Source organism: Trachypithecus francoisi, unplaced genomic scaffold, assembly GCF_009764315.1.
Source record: "Trachypithecus francoisi isolate TF-2019V2 unplaced genomic scaffold, Tfra_2.0 Lachesis_group17, whole genome shotgun sequence".
NCBI lineage: Eukaryota > Metazoa > Chordata > Mammalia > Primates > Cercopithecidae > Trachypithecus > Trachypithecus francoisi.
In genome coordinates, this window is record NW_022681462.1 from 2698819 (window position 1) to 2718585 (window position 19767).

Below are 19767 nucleotides of genomic sequence, written 5' to 3' on the forward strand. Positions count from 1 at the left end.
CTGTCAGCAGCAGGCCCCCTCAGGAGCCTCTTCAGTACTCTGTCTCCACGGAAGCCCAGCATGCAGGTCATGCCGGCACAGAGTGGCCCAATGCCCCAACCAGACACCACTCCACACTGAGACAAAGCCCCCAAAGGGAGGCGCTGCCACATCGCGTGAATGCCCAGGGACCAAGAGATTGGCTGAAGAGCAGGGGTAGCAACACACCTGCAGGCCTTGACACCTCCTCTCGCTGCCCCTCCACCGCCTCCCAGCGTGCTCGCCACAGCACGGTGCACACACGTTACCTCTCTGCTTAAATTTCAGGAGCAGAAAATGTCAGGAGTTTTCTTTCTTTGCCCTTCTTTGCTGTGCCCAAGCCATACGTTCCCTGAGACATCAGAGAACCAGATGAAAAGGTCAGTGACACCCATGTGTATCTATTAAAATAGAATTTATAAACCACAACAGAAAATACCTTATGCAAGGACATCTAAGGACTTTGTGATAGGCCCTCCTTAGGCCCTAGGCTCATTTCATTCAGAGGGAAGGAAATGAACATTTGTTAAGCACATCTCAGGTCTCATTCAAGGCTCACAACTAGCTATGAGTTAAATGGTCCATCGCTTTTTTTTTGCAGGTGAGGAAATAGAGGGTCTGAGCAGCTAAGCAACCAGTCCAAGATGACTGAGGCAGTCAGTGGAATATCCGACCCTGAAATCAAGGTCTGTGCCCTCGCAAGTGTGAGCTCTTCCCCATGATGGCAGCTGCCTCCCAAGAAACCCTGGCCAAGAGTCTGAGTGACCAAGAAAGCTATATCCTTTCTGGGCTGGAATGTGGCAGCATGTATCAAAACCTGCTGCTCTAGTAATTTCACTTCTGGGGAATTTGTCCCAAGGAGATAATCCTGCATTCTTATAACAGTGTCCTGGAAACATCCTAAAGGCCCACCAGTAGGAGACATAGGCAGGAGACCAGACACAGCAGCAGGACACAGTCATATGAGGGATGTTATCCAGTCAGTAGAAATCATGATACAGGAAAATATTCAGTGACGTGGGATGATACCACCATACACTGCAATGGGGGCAAAATCAGCTCTGACAGACTCCTAAGAGTATCCAATAGCAGTCAGGGAATCAACCTGAGTATCCATCAGCAAATGACTGGATAAAGAAAAGGTGATGCGTGTACACCATGGAATACTACACAGCCGTAAAAAAGGAATGAAATCATGTCCTTTCCAGCAACACAGGTGGAGCTGGGGGCATGTACACCATGGAATACTACAAAGCCATAAAAAATGAATGAAATCATGTCCTTTCCAGCAACACAGGTGGAGCTGGGGGCATGTACACCATGGAATACTACACAGCCGTAAAAAAGGAATGAAATCATATCCTTTCCAGCAACACAGGTGGAGCTGGGGGCATGTACACCATGGAATACTACACAGCCATAAAAAAGGAATGAAATCATGTCCTTTCCAGCAACACAGGTGGAGCTGGGGGCATGTACACCATGGAATACTACACAGCCGTAAAAAAGGAATGAAATCATGTCCTTTCCAGCAACACAGATGGAGCTGGGGGCATGATCCTAAGTGAAACAACTCAGAATCAGAAAATCAAATACCAGGCCAGATGCGGTGGCTCACACCTGTAATCCCAGCACTTTGGGAGGCCGAGGTGGGCGGATCACTTGAGGTCAGGAGTTCAAGACCAGCCTGGCCAACACCATCTCTACTAAAAATACAAAAATTAGCTTGGTGTGGTGGCACATGCCTATAATCCCAGCTACTAGGGAGGCTGAGGCAAGAGAATTGCTTGTGTAATCCCAGCACTTTGGGAGGCCGAGACGGGCGGATCACGAGGTCAGGAGATCGAGACCATCCTGGCGAACACAGTGAAACCCCGTCTCTACTAAAAATACAAAAACTAGCCGGGCGAGGTGGTGGGCGCCTGTAGTCCCAGCTACTCGGGAGGCTGAGGCAGGAGAATGGCGTAAACCCGGAGGCGGAGCTTGCAGTGAGCTGAGATCCGGCCACTGCACTCCAGCCTGGCGACAGAGCAAGACTCCGTCTCAACAAAAAAAAAAAAAAAAAAAAAAAAGAGAATTGCTTGAACCTTGGAGGCGGAGGTTGCAGTGAGCCAAGATCGCACCACTGCACTCCAGTCTGGGTGACAGAGTAAGACTCTGTCTCAAAAAGAAAAGAAAAGAAAAGATCACATGTTCTCACTTATAAGTGTGAACTAAACAAGGGGTACACATGGACATAAAGATGGAAGCATTAGACAATGGGGACTCCAAAAGGGGGGAGGGTGGAAAAATTATTTATTTGGTACAATGTTAACTATTTGGGTGATGGGTACACTAGAAGCCCAAACCTCACCATTATATTATAAAATACATCCATGCAAAAAACCTGCACTTGTATCCCTGGAGTAAAAAAATTAAAAATAAATAAAATAAAAGTGAGGCTGTATCCCCATCATTTGAAGAGCTTGCTCAGCACGGATTCTGCTTCAGTAAGCCTGGGCTGCAGCCCAAGACGCTTGCATTTCTAACAAGCTCCCAGGTGATGCTGACAATGCTGCCTGTGGCCCTTCCTTTGATGAGTACCACGTGTGCAAAATGATGTCTGCAGTAAGAACCCATTTTTATTTTTATGAAGCTCTTAGTGCATAGAATAAATAAAGGAAGGATCACAAAATGATGCGAACTGACGTCGTCTCTGGGTCATGGAACGATGTTCATTTTCAACTGTCTCGTGCTTTTTCACGCTTCCTAAGTTTTCTGACTTCGCGTGCATTTTGTTCAGAATTAGAAGAAGCTCCAATGGTTTCTTTTAGAGACAAGGCAGTGTGATGTAAAAAGACTGGGATTTGGGGCCCAGGATTTGGAGTTAAGTTACTTCCCCTCTCTGAGGCTCAGTTTCCTAACTTGGAAACCTCATGCCTAAGCGATTGTGAGAATTGAAACAGATCCTATGGGTAAGTTTCTATACAGTGCCTGGCACACAGAAGGAACTCTCGATGTCAGGACCTGCCTTCTCCACTGCTGGGAACAAGATCTCGTGTCTATGAGGGGCAATGTCTGTCATTTTCACAAAGTACTTTTGCACCGGTTCCCTTGTTTGTCTCCACATCATCTCAGTGACAGAGGCTGGAGGAGAAGCTATCGCTGTAGAACTTGACACATCATCTCAGTGACAGAGGCTGGAGGAGAAGCTATCGCTGTAGAACCTGAGAGCAACCAAGCTGCCCAAGGCCACAGAGCAAGTCAGCATGGGTGCCTGGAACCTCTGTCCCCAGAACACAGCTTCCCTTCTGGGCTCCACTACCTCTAATGTACCCATTGCATGACCCACACACAGGGACCACAGTGGCTGAGCTCTGACACCAGGATGGGAACAGGCCCACTGCTGAACTGGCCTGGGACCGAGATACAGAACTGGAGTCTCTCTGGGCCTGCCAGGACACAGGCTAGAGGATCCCACACACGATGTGCCGCTTAGCCCACCACCCCTCTAAAAGGAGCCCTCACTCACTCGTGGGGATTTAAAAACATGACAATGTGCTTTTCCTCATGGAACATTTTGAACATCTCGTCTGTTGAAATAACTCCACAACGGACCGGGTGTGGTGGCTCATGCCTGGAATCTCAGCACTTTGGGAAGCCAAGGCAGGCGGATTACCTGAGGTCAGGAATTCGAGACCAGCCTGGCCAACATGGAGAAACCACATCTCTACTAAAAATACAAAAATTTGTCAGGCATGGTGGCATATGCCTGTAATTCCCAGCTACTCAGGTGGCTGAGGCACAAAAATCGCTTGAACCCAGGAGGCAGAGGTTACAGTGAGCTGAGATTATGCCACTGCACTCCAAACTGGGTGACTGAGTGAGACTCTGTCTCAAAAAAAAAAAAAAAAAAAAGAAATAATTCCACAAGACAAGTTTGCTACTGGTAAGTTCTTTTCAGCTGCAAAGGCAGTCAACCAATTATAGCCCCAAAGCCCAACTGAGCACTCAAATTACTTAGATTGGTTGTTTACAATGCTCAGAAATGAGTTAGGTAACTTCAGAATCTTCCCTTTGCTGTGTGTGGTTCCGGGTAAACTTTTATAAGTGGCACCTGCCACATATACATGCTTTTCTCGCTTAATATCCCAAAGTGAGGCTATATAGAACCCAATAGCCATCATGGATTACATTGATCCCTGATCAAAATCAAAACAGGAAACTGCAGCTGCAGCTCATGTTGCCACCCTGATGATTTTTCACAGTTCCTTCCAGGTGGACATGGCTCTGTGGGAACACCAGAGTGAAACCCGAGGGTTGTGCCCTAGCCGGAGTCAGGAGGCTCCGCACAAGGCTGCTGGGCAGAATCATGGCACCTTGCGCCTCATGGGGCCAGTCTCCCTCCACGTGCCTGGACGCACCCCTCCCAATGTCCAGGAGGCAAAGAACAGTCATTGGAGAAATTGTTCTTAAAGATGGGACCTGTGTGGTGACCTCCTCCACGGCCTCCAAAAATCCACACTGTGGAACAAGGGACTGCAGAATGTCTGGAAGGTTTCTGGGCAAGAGGTGGTGACAGAACCAATGGTTCCTTCTGTTCCAGTCTTAGGCCAGCCCAGTATTGTCATCATCTGTCACCCCATCACCCCACCATGAGAGGTAGCCCAAGGCACAGGGGACAAATGCTGGTGTTTCTACAAAGAAAGGCCCATCCTCATTACTAATTGCTTCATGCTGCTTCCAAGAATGTCACAAACACAGACCCTCAGCTCATGAAGGCAACCTAGGCTCACTCCGATTCTGTTCCTCTGGCCATCTCTAAGGAAAGCAAGATGTTCTCCCCAAAACAACCCCACTGTAGCAATGCCCCGTACAAGGCCTGCTACACAATCTGTTCTTCACTTCCCTCCCACCTGGAGCCCATGTACTGCGTGCAAACACAGTTTGCATAATAAGCATCTTATGAGATCAAACCACATTCGCAGGAATGCCTTGCAAACTTCACCTCCCAAAGTGCCGTCACTCTGCACAACCGCCTAAGTTAAGCGCCTCACTCACTGTCAGGGGCAGGCAGGGCTCCCCGCCCACGTACACCAGGAGTCGCAGAAGAGAGTGTGGTCCGGCCCTTCACTCAGCAAATGAAGACACAGCTCAGAGAAAGATTCGGCTGCCGCCTCAGGTTTTCACAGTCACCTAGTGGGAAAGGCACAACCAGAGGCCTGGCCTCCTAACTGCCATTTCCCCATGCTTCTTCACACAAGGCAGGCCACTGCTAGTCCGCTCAGCAAATTAGCAACTCCCAGCTGTGTCATCTCAGACCCTGTGCTCCTCACTGACATCTGTCACACCTGTCAGTCGCTCTGTACGGGTGTGATGAGACAGGCCACTGCAATCTCTGACAGAGAGAAGAAGTAAAGTCCCAGCTGACAGGGAGCAAGAGAGAACAGAGCAAGCCTGGGACACTGGGCTGTCACCTGACATTCTATCAGCTGGTGGTCTGGGCAGAAGAACCGCACTCAGGATCCTTGTGGCCTGACACGTAAGACATGCAGACATAAATGATTCAGCACACGGGGCATCATGAATTACTGGGAAATAACCCATTACCAGAGACTAAGAAAACAGGCTTCAGCACGAAGGACAGAAATAGATCTTCCCTCCAGAGCTGGTATCTGCATTTATCAAACAAAAATAAACATGATAGGAACCTGTCAGCTAATGAGATGACACATTTGCCCTGGTAGGCTGGCACTTTGGAACTCTGATGACGTAGAGGCCACAGATGTCAACGATTTGCCCTGGTGGGGCTGTGGAACATTGCCTGTAGGCACATAACATGGCCTGCCGGCCTGCTTGCTTTCCTCTTGGTCAACTCTCAGGTTTTCCATCAGCCAGCCAAGCCACAAGCTTGCAGACTGGTTTCTTATACTTGGGAGCAAAAGCCAGTGTGCTCCAGTGATCTCCCTGGCCTGGGAGAACATTCAGGTTTGGAGTTGGAGGTGTAGACATGAGGAAATTATACAATTATTGAGAACAAATTGTATGTCTGAATTTGTTTGCCTTTATTTTCTTAAATCGAGAGTAAAAATATAGGTGATATTTAGATTCCTTTACAGACCCAAAATCACCTTGAAAGTTGAGTAACTGAAAAGGTATTCATTTAGTTTTTATTTAAGTTAAAAACAGTTTAGACAACCAGCACGAATGCTCTAGAGCAGGGGTCCCCAACCCCTTGGGCTGTGACCTGGTACCAGACCGTGGCCTGTTGGGAACCCAGCCACACAGCAGGAGGTAAGTAGCAGGTGAGCAAACATCACCACCTGAACTCCACCTCCTGTCAGATCAGCAGGAGCGTGAGCCCCACTGTGAACTGCACATGTGAGGGACCTGGGTTGCACGCTCCTTATGAGAATCTGCCTAATTCCTGATGGTCTGAGGTGGAACAATTTCATTCCAAAGCCATCCTCCTGCCCTTCCCTGGTCTGTGGGATAATTGTCTTCCACGAAACTGATCCCTGGTGCCAAAAAGATGGGGGACCGCTGCCCTAGAGAGTTGAAATCCACTTACATGATTTTCAGTTTCTCATTCTGTACAAGTTGCTGAAATCTCAGGAAGGTGTCCTACTGAACAAGGCTGTTGCCCTAAGCCTGTGAGCCTGTGAAGGGCCAGGCTAGGTGGAATTCAGCTTTGTCTTCCCAGCACTGACAGCATGTGTTAGGCCCCAGTAAACGGTCATAGACTTAAATAAATGCATTGTAAGTCTACTTTCTAAAGGGATTACTAACCACAGCTTCCACTTTTAGAGATACATTCTTTTCATCACCACAAGGAAAGATAAGGCAAAATGGCACCACTGGCACACCCATTGCCAAGCTCCTATCACCTGCCCTTGGCAGAAATCAGTCATTCACAGTGTCATTCTCAGGTTGCTCACAGCACAGTATATACTCCAGGCAGCTACCGCTAGTGGCTCAGGGCAGCACTTGGATAGACGCTTGCTGCCTCTATTGGTAGGAATAGCAATAAGTCTGTAGAATACATCATAGTGCAATTAGTTTTAAAAATAAATTTAGTGGGTGGCGCACGCCTGTAATCCCAGCACTTTGGGAGGCTGAGGCAGGTGGAGTACCTGAGGTCGGGAGTTTGAAACTAGCCTGTGACCAATACGGTGAAATCCCAGCTCTCCTAAAAATACAAGGTTCTACCCTTGACTTTACCACTAACAAGCTACTAAGCAGCTGAGTGACTTGTGATCAGTCACTTCCCTCTCTGGGCCTCAGTTGTGATCCGAGTGGTTTGGGCTCTGAGAGCTAACATTCTATTATGGTCATGCACCATGTAACAGTGCTTCAGTCAATGATGAACTGCATACATGACAGTGATCCCAGAAGATTATAATGAAGCTGGGAAGTTCCTATCACCTAGTGATGCTGCGGACATTGTAACATCATAGTGCAATTAGCTTTAAAAATAAACTTAGTTGGTAGCTCACGCCTGTAATCCCAGAATTTTGGGAGGCCGAGGCAGGTGGAGTACCTGAGGTCGAGAGTTTGAGACTAGCCTGACCAGTACGGTGAAACCCCATATCCACTAAAAATACAAAAAAATTAGCCAGGTGTGGTGGTGGGTGCCTACAGTCCCAGCAACTAGGGATGCTGAGACAGAAGAATTGCTTGAACCTGGGAGGAGAAGGTTGCAGTGAGCCGAGGTCGTGCCACTGCACTCCAGCCTGGGCAACAGAGTGGGACTCTGTCTCAATAATAATAATAATAAAATAATTTTAAATAAATGAATAAATTTAGTATATCCTAGGTTCACAGTGTTTATGAAGTCTACAGTAAGTGTACAGTCATGTCCTAGGCCTTCATATTCACTCACCACTCACTCACTCAGTCACCCAGAGCAACTCCAGTCCTGCAAGCTCCATTCATAGTAAGTAGCTATACAGGTGTACCATTTTAATCTTTTTTTTTTTTTTTTTTTTGAGATGGAGTTTCACTCCTTTGCCTGGCCTGGAGTGAAGTGGCGCGATCTTGGTTCACTGCAACTTCTGTGCCTAGGTTCAAGTGATTCTCCTACCTCAGGCTCCCGAGTAGCTAGGATTATAGGCATCCACCACCACGCTCAGCTCATTTTTTGTACTTTTTAGTAGAGACAGGGTTTCACTGTGTTAGCCAGGATGGTCTCGATCTCCTGACCTCGTGATCCGCCCACCTCGGACTCCCAAAGTGCTGGGATTACAGGCGTGAGCCACCGCGCCCGGCCCACGCTCAGCTAATTCTTGTATTTTCAGTAGAGATGGGGTTTCACCATGTTGGCCAGGCTGGTCTCAAACTCCTGACCACAGGTGATCCACCTGCTTCGGCCTTCCAAAGTGCTAGCATTACAAGCATGAGACACTGCGCCCGGCCCATTCGTAATCTTTTATATCATCTTTTTACTGTCTCTTTTCTATGTTTAGATATGTTCAGATACACACAAACTTAACATTGAATTACAATTGCCTACAGTGTTCAGTAAAGTAACATGCTGTGTAGGTTTGTCATCTAGAAGAAACAGGCCACACGTAGCCCAGCTGCATAGTAGGTTATACCGTCTAGGCTTGTGTAAGCCTATTACATGATGTTCACACAACGAAATCACCTAAGGATGCATTTCTCAGAACATGTTCCTGCTATTAAGTGATCCATGACTGTATTTTACTTTTGAAAAATAAAAGTCTGTAAAATTGGCACAAACTCAGTTTTATGTGAAGATGTTTTCGTTAACCCACATATGAAACAGATACAGGAGCTGAGACCAACAGGTGCAGATGCTCCTCGATGTACTATGGGGCTACGTCCGGATAAACCCAGCGTAAGCTGAAAATACTGTAGTAGCAAACGCACGGCTGAGAGGCGCCCAGCATCACGAGAGAAGTACAGTTTCTATTGAACGCGTGTGGCTTTCACAGCATCGTGAAGTTGAAAAATCCTAAATTGAACCACAGGAAGGTAGGGACCATCTGTATTGAAAATATATTTTCAAACTTTCGTTCTCAATATACGGCTTGTGTGTGATCCAGTAAAATGAATGCTACGACCACAGAAAGTCCCTCCGGCCTGGCCCAGTGCACCTCACCTACAGCCATTACCACCACCCTGGCCCTGAGAAATCTTCCCGCTGCCCTGTCAACCTGCTCCCTTCCTCCGAGCCCCTGCCCACTCACACCTGGTTTGACACATCTCCCTCCTGGACTCTGAGCTCCCTGAGGGCAGAAACCAGTTCTTTTCATCTTCATAGCCCTAATACATATGCACAGTGGGGGCCTGATAAATGTTTTATGAACGAGTGAGCCTCACCACCTGTGCTTAGAAAACCTAAGGACAGGCCGGGCGCGGTGGCTCAAGCCTGTAATCCCAGCACTTTGGGAGGTCGAGGCGGGCGGATCACGAGGTCAGGAGATCGAGACCATCCTGGCTAACACAGTGAAACCCCGTCTCCACTTAAAAAAAAAAAAAAAAACAAAAAATTAGCCTGGTGAGATGGCGGGCGTCTGTAGTCCCAGCTACTCGGGAGCCTGAGGCAGGAGAATGGCGTGAACCCGGGAGGCGGAGCTTGCAGTGAGCTGAGATCCGGCCACTGCACTCCAGCCTGGGCGACAGAGCGAGACTCCGTCTCAAAAAAAAAAAAGAAAAAAGAAAACCTAAGGACAGAATTCCTCAGACACCAAAGCTGTGCTTGCTTTTAGTAAGGTCTTTCACTGTGTGCATTTCTTCTGAATCTCTAAGAAAAACAAATGCCAAATAGTTGATTTTCTTTGAACTGTTTCATAGGATTCTCTGAGTGATTCAGATATGAGGTTGGCCTGATTTGACATCAATATCTTCCTAGTTTGTGATTCTGAGACATACATTCAGAGAGTGAGGATACAGAACAATATGGAAATGCATTTGGCTCATTATATGAGACACCTAATATTCCAAATCATTCTAGCCTCTGTTATTATCATGTTTCTCAGAGATGGCATCTCGCTCTGTCACGCAGGCTGGACTGCAGTGGTGCAATCTCAGCTTACCGCAATCTTTGCCTCCCAGGTTCAAGCAATTCCCCTGCCTTAGCCTCCTGATAGCTGTCCTAGGTGCACACTGCATGCCCAGCTAATTTTTTACATTTTAGTTGACACGGGGTTTCACTGCGTTGCCCAGGCTGGTCTTGAACTCCTGAGCCCAGGCAATCCACCCGCCCTGGCCTCCCAAAGTGCTAGGACTATAGGTATGAGCCACTGTGCCCTGCCTCAACCTCTGTAGCTCAAAGATCTTTAAAAAAGCAGTGAACTCTCAATTTTCTTAAATATTTCCATGGGGGTGGACAGAGTACACAGGTGGCCCACACCATTTAGCACATAATGACTTCTACATTGTCTCATGGGTCATAGCTGGCCTCCTCAGATTGTAAAGTGCATGTGCATGGTACCAATAAACTTGATACGTTCTGCATATCCTACAGTGCTGAGTACACAGTAGCTGTTTAATAAATGCAGAGTTATTAATACAGTGCAACATGTACACTGCGTAATCCTCCCATTGGTACAGGTTATGTTGGACCCAGCACTGGGCATGGTACTGTAGTCACAAAGGGAGCATCTGCCTGCGTTCCTTAGTTGACTGATGAACGGAAGAGTGACCAGAAGAGGATGGGCTGTGCTGATCAGGCAACATCCTGTGAACAAAGAAGGACACTGGAGAATTCTCCAACTTTACTGTTTCAGGAAGCCACGGCATGATGATGGCGACCATTTACTCTGTGCTAGGCACCGTTCTAAGTAGCTGATACATGCTTACTCCTTACGTGGTAGCTGAATCGAATATTATGAGCACCAAGCCAGGCAACTCGGAGTTGTCACTGAAAGGTAACATCATCAGGTGGCAGTGAGTGACATCGCTGCATCAGTATGGCACGGCGGGCAGGTGGGGCCCCGCCTTCTCTGGGTATCCTGAGTCCTACAGATGACAGGAAGGAGTGTGTTTCTGAGGGGTGTTTGCAGGGCGTCTGCCCGGGGGTAGTAGAGGATTTCCAGTTCTCTGGCGGCGAGGTCAGGTGGCCGCGAAGCCAGGAGAGGAGCTGACAAGGTCTCCTCCCACACCTGTACCTAGCTGCTTCAAGCGCAAGGGCACTGGAGCCAAACTCAACCCAGACTGGCCCCAACAGGTCCAGAGGGAAGGCAGGTGTTGGGAGAGCCCCCCGCCGGGGGCTTTCAGGCCACTGTGACAGGTGGCCATTCGGACAAGTGTGACACATCCACCTCCCTGCAAGGGGGAAGCCTTGCCTCCCCTACTCAATGGGCCCCTCGGCTGCCGTGGCTGAAGGAGAACTTGCGGAGTACCCTTTTTAATAGCTTGAGGGGCTGTGAGCTAAACCCTCCTGGAGAGGCCTCACCCCTTCCACCCTCAGGATGGCTATCAGCGCCACTGCAGGGCTCCTAGTGGCTTCAGAGCCAACACGTCAGATGGGCTGTGCTCGGCACCTGCCTGAAACCAGATGGACAATTCTGTGTCTGGGGAGGCTGTGGCTTTGGTTTCTGCCTGGAGGCAGCCCTTTAGGACTGAGTCCGCGATGGTGAGCATGGTCATAGGCTGATGCGCCCACTTGCCAGGGCATGTTCAGAAGCCTCCTGGAGGGAATGCTGGTGCCCCTGCCCCTCAAGTGCAGCCTGGGGCCCAGCGGCCTCAGCCCCACCTGGAAGCAGGTCGGAGATACAGATGCTCAGGCTCCCCGCAGGCTGTGAATCTGAATCTGCACTTTGCCAAGGTTCCCAGGTGGTTCCTCTGCACATTCAAGCTTGAGAAGCACCACCTTACAGCTCTTGTTCTCAATCCCGGCTGCACATCAGAATGGCCTGGGAGCTCTGACAAATCCTGACACTCAGGTTATGCCTCAGCCCAGCTGCTGGCAGTGGGGCTAGGGTGTGTAATTTGTGAAGCCCCACCCCGGTGATTTCAGAATGCAGGCAGAGCAGAGAACCACCGTTCTAGAGGTGTATCAAGGCCTTTCAGTGTGACCCTCGTGTCATCAGGGGAGCCTTCAGCTGGGGCACCACATATACCCATATGGTGCTCACCCACAAGGACAAGGAGCTGCCACCAGCTTGGTGCCTGCACCATCCAGGCGACAGAAGCCGCTCATGGCTAATGAGTGTTTTCCTGGTCTGTGACCTGGTGGTGGAAGCTGGGCACACAGCATCATGGCGGGGAGGGGAGGGGGTTTCTGAAGCTGATCCAGGCTACTTCTGAGGGGTGCCTCTCCCAGCACAGGCTTGAGACAGCCCAGGAAGACCCGGCCTCTAGCCGTTCAGGCTGCACGCAGAAGGCCTGGACAACTGGAGCTCCTCGGGAAGGGGCATAATGCTTTCTAATCCTGGGGGAGGACCTGGGAACAGCAGGGTTAATGGGACTAAAACACAACGTGGGTGCTGTGTGGGGGGCAGCTGGTTCCACATCCCACACTACAGTCTCCAGAATAAAAGGTTTTCCTTTGAGTCACTGAAGGCCAAATAAAGGAGAACAGAGGGACTGCAGCCTCCTAGAAATGGGAACTCATCTGGGCAACTAAAGGCCACGTAGGCTGCATTCCCCTTGAAACCAGTGGAGAGGCGGCAGCTCTACTCCAGGCACTACTGAGCAGAGGGGACCACTCCTCCAGCAGGGCTAGAAGTTGTGTTCACCCAGGAATTCAGTTCGCCAGACTCTTAATACACGGTATGGCCCAAGACAGAAACTGCAGACACGGCCCAGGCCTAAGCCACTCAACGTGGTTCTATCCCTTAGCAAGAGTAGTGGTTTCAGGGACAGGTATGTGACTGGTTTCAGGGACAGGTATGTGACTGGTTTCAGGGACAGGTATGTGACTGGTTTCAGGGACAGGTATGTGACTGGTTTCAGGGACAGGTATGTGACTGGTTTCAGGCCCAGGAGAGCGAGGCTCATGGATTTTCAGAACTGTTGCCACAGAACATTTGTTTTCTGTTGGGCCTGGGAAAATGAGAGTCTATGAAGAAAGGAAGCACCGCATGATGAAGAGAGAAAAGCAAATGCCTCTGGGGACTCTGTTTGGAGTCCTGGATCCAGCTATTCCCGAAGCTAGCTAGCTGTGATTTTCCAGATGAGCCATAAAACCTGTCTCTCCGTTTTTTCAAAAGCCAAACAAGCCTTACCTGCAACAGAGAGTCCCAACGAATTCCCTGAGCACACAGGGGCTGGCTGAGTGACGTCAAACCATTTGAACCCCCCGATTCCACCTGGAATGCTTTGTTTGGTTCCATTGTTTAGATCTGTAGAACAAAGGGGCTTGGTACACTTTCAGGATTTTCAGTGACAGCCAGGACAGGCTGAGGCAATCTCTAAGGCAGGTATCAGCAGAAGCAGCACCTGTTTGTTGCGGATTCACAAGGTAGAGGGATGACCCCTTTGTATCAAGGTGACTTTTCAACAGCTCAGTAACCAGCAGAATAAGCAAAACCCAAGCTTTGGCCCGTCCCCTGCACGTGCCCAGTGTGATCTGATGGCTGCACTTCTTCTGCCAGGTGGGAAAGAACCTAGCACAGGATGAAGGGTCTTAGAGTGAGACAGACACAGGCAGACCCAGGTAGTGGCAGCAAGGTCCTTGGATAGAAAGAGCTGTGAGTGGTGTTTGGAAAACGACGCCTTGGTGTCCCATACAGTATTCTGTGCCCACTGGGAGCAGGGTCAGGGGTGCCCTAGGGCAGGGCAGGTCACCAAAAGCAAACGAGACCACAAGACAGAAGGCTCCATGCCAACCCAGGGTGACTAGAACAGAGCTGGGAGGATGGAGATCTCGTTGGCATGGAGGAGCAGTGGTGTTTCTCCCGTCCACACGCCCAGGCACCACAATCTACCTCCCAGAACTTAGGTGCTGGAGGCCGGGAGAAACACCAGGCTGGGTGGGATTAAGATGGCAGGCAGGCAGCCCTGGGGGCTCCAAGCATAAACGAGGCTGAAAGTTCTCAGGTGCCTGCACTGGTGGCCTGAGACCTGCACCTGGAAAGCTCAGCCTGGAGTCGTGTACACATCAGGTGCTCGGCAAGGGGCAGCAGCATATTTTGCTCCCACTGGTTCCCTGGCTCCTTGGGAAGAGCGTGTTTGTACAAAGCTAACGCAGCCAGTGTAACAAACCAGAGATGATAAACCTCTGTCATCCAGAGAATAAACCCGAGCCTGGGTAGAACAGAAGTAACTCCAAGTTCTGTCTTTACTGGAGTCCTGGTGTTTTTTAACAGCCTGGGCCTAGTAAGTTTCTCACCTATCAAAAGGGGACAACAAGGCCTGTCGTCCAGGCTGCTGTTTAGGACCGAATGAGATGATGTAATGTACAAAGGAGGGATGGAGCTAATGGCAGGGATTATTGCTCACTGTTATTTTTGGCATCTCTCAAAATGCAGCACATGGGCACCCACCCACACCACCTCCAGACAGACCTGCTCTGGCTGTCCCGTCCTAACTCACTGGGATTCAGAAATAGTGCCGCCCACAGGAGCTGATCGGTGGCTGGGAAGCGGCGTGTGCTGGGGGGATGGGGCAGGAGCGGGGCAGCAGACCCCACCCACCTGGAGATACAGGGCAGTAGAGGGCATAAGGGGGGTGGCATGGTGGAGCCTGGTGCTAAGGAGGCCCTGGAAGCACAGGCAAAATGGCCTATACTGGCCAAATAACTCAGAGGCCTGCACAGCTCACCGAGCCAGGACAAAGGGCTCGACACAGAAGGACAGGGAGGGCAATGGCCAGATATTGCCAGGGACCTATCATGCTCTCTGCACAGGTCTTCAGAGAAGAAACATGCAGGGCTGGAAGCAGGTCAAATCGAGTAAGGTGGTGGGGCTGGACCTGAACCCCACCCCCTTCCACAGTGACAGAGCCAGGCAGCAGGACATCCCTGCCCATCATTGCCACCTGACCCAACTCCAGTGGACAGAGGATTGCACGGATGATCCTATATACACAAAATGGTTGGGGCCCCTGCCTCAAATTCACGTGCTGAAACCTAATCCCCAGCGCAATGGTATTATGAGGTGGAGCCTTTGGCAGGTGATTAGGTAATGAGGGTGGAGCCCTCACACATGGGATCTGTGCCTTATAAAAGGGACCCCAGAGTGTTCCCTCACTCCTTCTGCTATGTGAGAACACAGAGAGAAGACAGCTGTCCATGAACCAGGAAGGGGACTCTTGCCAGACACCAACCTGCCAACGCCTTCATCTTGAACTTCTTGGCTCCCAGAACTGTGAGAAAGGCACTGCTGTTGTTTGTGAGCCACTCATCTTATGGTATTCTGTTAGAGCAGCCCGACAGGACTGAGACCTATCCTCACCTGCAGGGACCTGAAAAACAGGAGGATAGACTTGGGCCTTCCAGAGAGTGGAGTCAGATCCTGTGCCCACTTCTTCAAACCTTGGAACAAGGGACCACTGAGTCAGCCTCAGCTCAAAAGGAAGGTAGCAAGAGGGTGCAGGCCACAGAAAGGTATTGGAGTGTGGGAGGGTGTATGTCTACGGCAATCAGGCATCTGTACCATGGGGCCATCAGAGGAAGTCAACGCTCAAATACAGGGGCTGTGGTTTATAGAGATGATCCAGTCTAGACAGTGACTGAAATCTGCTGCTGGGGCCAATTCTTCAGCAACTATGAAGGGTGCGTGAGACACAAGGCTTGGATAATATGGGATCGGAACTCCTGACTGCATATCCGTACCCTGTTCTAGGCTGATTTAAAGGTCTCTCTTTTAACTTACGCCGAGGAGCTGCTAAACCAAGGGGGAGGATGTTGGTGGGAAAAGCTACTGCATTTTTTTTATTTTTCAATTTTGTTATGGTGGTAAAATACATAGCAACTGCATTTTTCAAGTTTCTCAGCAGAAATAAATAACAGCCAAAAGCCATGATGATGCTGTTGGATGCTAATGTTTACAATTCAGAATGAAATAATTGTCATGAAAATACGACTGACAGGGTGTGGTATGAACTTAAAAAAATAAACTCGATAAAACTGCACAAGGGAATAATAGAAAATGCAGATGAAAATATGGTCTTCAGAGGCTCAGAATCTCAGAGGTGGTAAAAACTGGAGCTCTCACTTGGCAACCAGCCACACATTTTTCAAGCCATGGAACTGAGGATGACAGGTTCTGTAACTTGCCTCAGGACACAAAGTGAATGAGTGACAAAACTGATCTCTCTTGCTTAATCAAATATGATGATACCAAACATTCAGTGTGATTCAAAACATTTTAAGTCGTAAAACCAAAAGCAAGTGACATCAGCAAAAATGACAGAATAAGGATTTCCAAAAATTATGTCCCCCATGAAAATAATGACAAAACTGGTTAAAAAGAAAAAAAGGTCAGAATGAACTTTGTCAGAACTCTGGAAATTAATGCAACAATTCAGGGAACATTTATTTGAGATAAACAGCCAAATCTCAGTCAAAACAGTGAGCTTTACAGCATTTTAACTTGCCATATTTCACTACTCTGCTCTCTAGTTCGATGGCAGCCTTGACAACCAACAGCTTCCCAATAACTGTGTAAACCAGCAGCCTGGCGGCCACTGGAAGGGGACAACTGGGTTGAAGATTCTTCAAAGCTTTATTCTCAGAGATTTGTCATTAACTGACCAGGCTGGTGGTTCCCTGGAAAACATCACTTGCAAAAAGGAAAACCCACTTGGACCTGAGTCAGAAGTCACCCAGTGTGAAAAGCCTTTTCTCTCCCACTGAGGTGCTTGCTGAAGACAATTACAGGCAAATATCTAACTTCACAGCTGCCTGAGGCAGTGAATAACAGTTGGAGCAAACAACAGATGGACTAAAAAGCTTGCAAGGAAGCTCAGCATATCCCTGGGTATCTAGAATATCACCTGCACATATACTCAGGGAAGGCCTGAGAAGGCCCTAACTAAGCTCTCAAGGCTGATCTTGAGATTCTGCCCAAATAGGAAGAGAGGGTTTAGACAGAGTCGTCAGCTGCCTGGTTGAGTGTGGCAAGGAGTGTCCCAACATGCACACAGAGATTTCAGCAAATATTGGGAGGTTTACTAGTTACAAATGTTTAAGAAAATCTCAGTCTGATCATTAGCTGACCACTAAGCCAACAAAGCAGAGACTTCAGTGGCCACACATGACAAAAATATAAACCTTACAGAATTAGTTTAGAAAAGTCAATAAACAAAGAACAACCACAAATCCTAGAGAGACAGAAAGAATCTAATATTCCAAGCTGCCACATTATATTTTTAAAATGTTCAGCAAAAAATTACAAGATACAAAAAGAAACAAGAAAATACGGTCCACATATAGGGAACCCAGTCAGATCTGCTAGACAAAGAACTTAAATAAATTATTTTAAATATTTTCAAATAATCAAAAAACATATATAAAGGAGAGTATGAGAATGATGCCTCATCAAATAGACAATACACATAAGGAAAAATTTTTAAAGAGACTCAATAGGAAGTCTGGAGTTGAAAAGTACAATTACTTAAATTTAAAAATCACTACAGGGGCTCATTGGCATATCTAAACTAAAAGAAGAAAGATTCAGTGAACTTGAAGACAGGTCAATTGAGATTAGCCAATCTAAGGAATAGGAAAAAATAACAAAGAAGAAAAAATGGCTTGGCACCATGGCTCATGCCTGTAATCCCAGTAGTTTGGGAAGCTGAGGCAGGAGAATTGCTTGAGGTCAGGAGTTCAAGATCAGCTTGGGCAACATAGCAAGGTCCTATCTCTATTTAAAAAATTTTTTTAAATTGGCCAAACACGTTGTGTGCACCTGTCGTCCCAGCTACTCGGGAGGCTGAGGCAGAGGATTTGCTTGGGCCCTGGAGGTCAAGGGTGCAATGAGCCATGATCAAGCCACTGCACTCCAGCCGGAGTGACAAAGAAAAAAAGAAAAAGAAAAATGAACAGAGCCTCAAAGACCTTGGGGTACGATATCACTGAGCATACAATGTGTACACTGAGAGACTTAGAAACGGAAGAAAGAGAAAGGTGCAGAAAGAACATTCAAAGAACTAGTAACTGAACACTTCCAAAATCTCAGGAAAATATGACCCATTCAAGAAACTCAATGACCTTCAAGGAGGGTAAACTCAAAGAGACTGACACCTAGATATATCATAATCAAACTGTCAAACCCAAAGACAAAGAGAGAATCTTGAAAGCAGCAAGAGAAAAGTGACTTATCACATATAAGATAAAATTAGTAACCGATTTCTCATGAAAAGTCATGGATGCCAGAAGACAGTGAGATGAACTATTCAGGCTGAAAGAGAAAGACTGTGGACCAAGAACACTATATCCAGCAAAACTACTCTTCAAAAATAAAAGGAATGGCGAGAAATTGCTTAACGAGTGTAGAGTTTTCTTTTGGGGTGAAGAAAATGTTTTGGAAGTAGATACATGTGGTGGTTGCACAACATCGCAAATGCAGTGTCACTAAATTGTTCAATTTAAAATGATTAATTTTACATTACATGAATTTCACCTCAATTTTTAAAAGAAGGAAAAATTAAGACTTCCAAGATAAACAAAAACTGTAGAGAAATTAGGACTAGCAAACCTGTCCTACATGAAATGAGCATTGAACAGTAATCCAAATCCAAATGAAAGAATAAAGAGTACTAGTTAAGGCAATTACATGGGTAAAAACAAAACGTAGTATAAATATACTTTTGTTTCTAATTTTTTCCTTCTAATTTAAAAGAAGACTGTGGAAAGCAATAGCTATAAATCTGAGTTAATGGGCATATAAAGACATAATGTGTATAACAATAACAGCGCAGAAAAGGGAGAACGGAATAGACATACATAAGAGCAAAGTTTTTGTATAATATTGAAATTAAGTTGGTATTAATCCAAACTAGACTGTTATTAATTAAGATGCAATCTGAAATCCACAGGGCAACTACTAAGAAAATAACTCAAAAAACATGGTAGAAGAAATGACAAGGGAATTAAAAAGGTACACTAGAAAATATCAGTTGAACATCAAAGGAGCAATGAAGGAATACAGACATATAAAATGACATGAAATGTACAGAAACCAAAGGGCAAAATGGTAGATGTAAATCACACCTTATTAAAAATTATGTTAAGTAAAAATAATTCAAAACTCCAGTTAAAAGGCAGAGGTTAATAGAATAAAATTTTAAAAAGATCTACATCTGTGCTGTATACAACAGACACATTTAAATTCAAAGACACAAATAGGTTGAAAGCAAAAGAATGGAAAAAAAGATATACTATGAAAACAGTAACCAGGCTGGGCGCGGTGGCTCACGCCTATAATCCCAGCACTTTGGGAGGCCAAGGTAGGTGGATCATGAGGTCAGGAGATTGAGACCATCCTGGCCAACATGGTGAAACCCCATCTCTACTAAAATACAAAAAATTAGCCAGGCATGGTGGCATACGCCTATAGTCCCAGCTACTCAGGAGGCTGAGGCAAGGGAATCGCTTGAACACGGGAGGTAAAAGTTGCAGTGAGCCAAGATCATGCCACTGCACTCTAGCCTGGCAACAGAGCAAGACTCTGTCAAAGAAAAGAAAAGAAAAAACAGAAGAGAAGAGAAGAGAAGAGAAGAGAAAGAAGGGAGGGAAGGAAGGAGGGAAGGAAGGAAGGAAGGAGGGAAGGAAGGACGGAAGGAAGGGAGGGAGGGAGGGAGGGAAGGAAGGAAAGAAGGAAGGAAGGAAGGAAGGAAGGGGAAGGGGAGAAAGAA

General features: G+C 47.4%; 1 protein-coding gene across 1 annotated transcript in view; it reads right to left on the minus strand.

Annotated features, from left to right (window-relative positions):
- CRACDL (CRACD like) overlaps window positions 1-19767 on the minus strand; it is a 150354-nt gene that overhangs the window by 78783 nt on the left and 51804 nt on the right. The window lies entirely within an intron of this gene.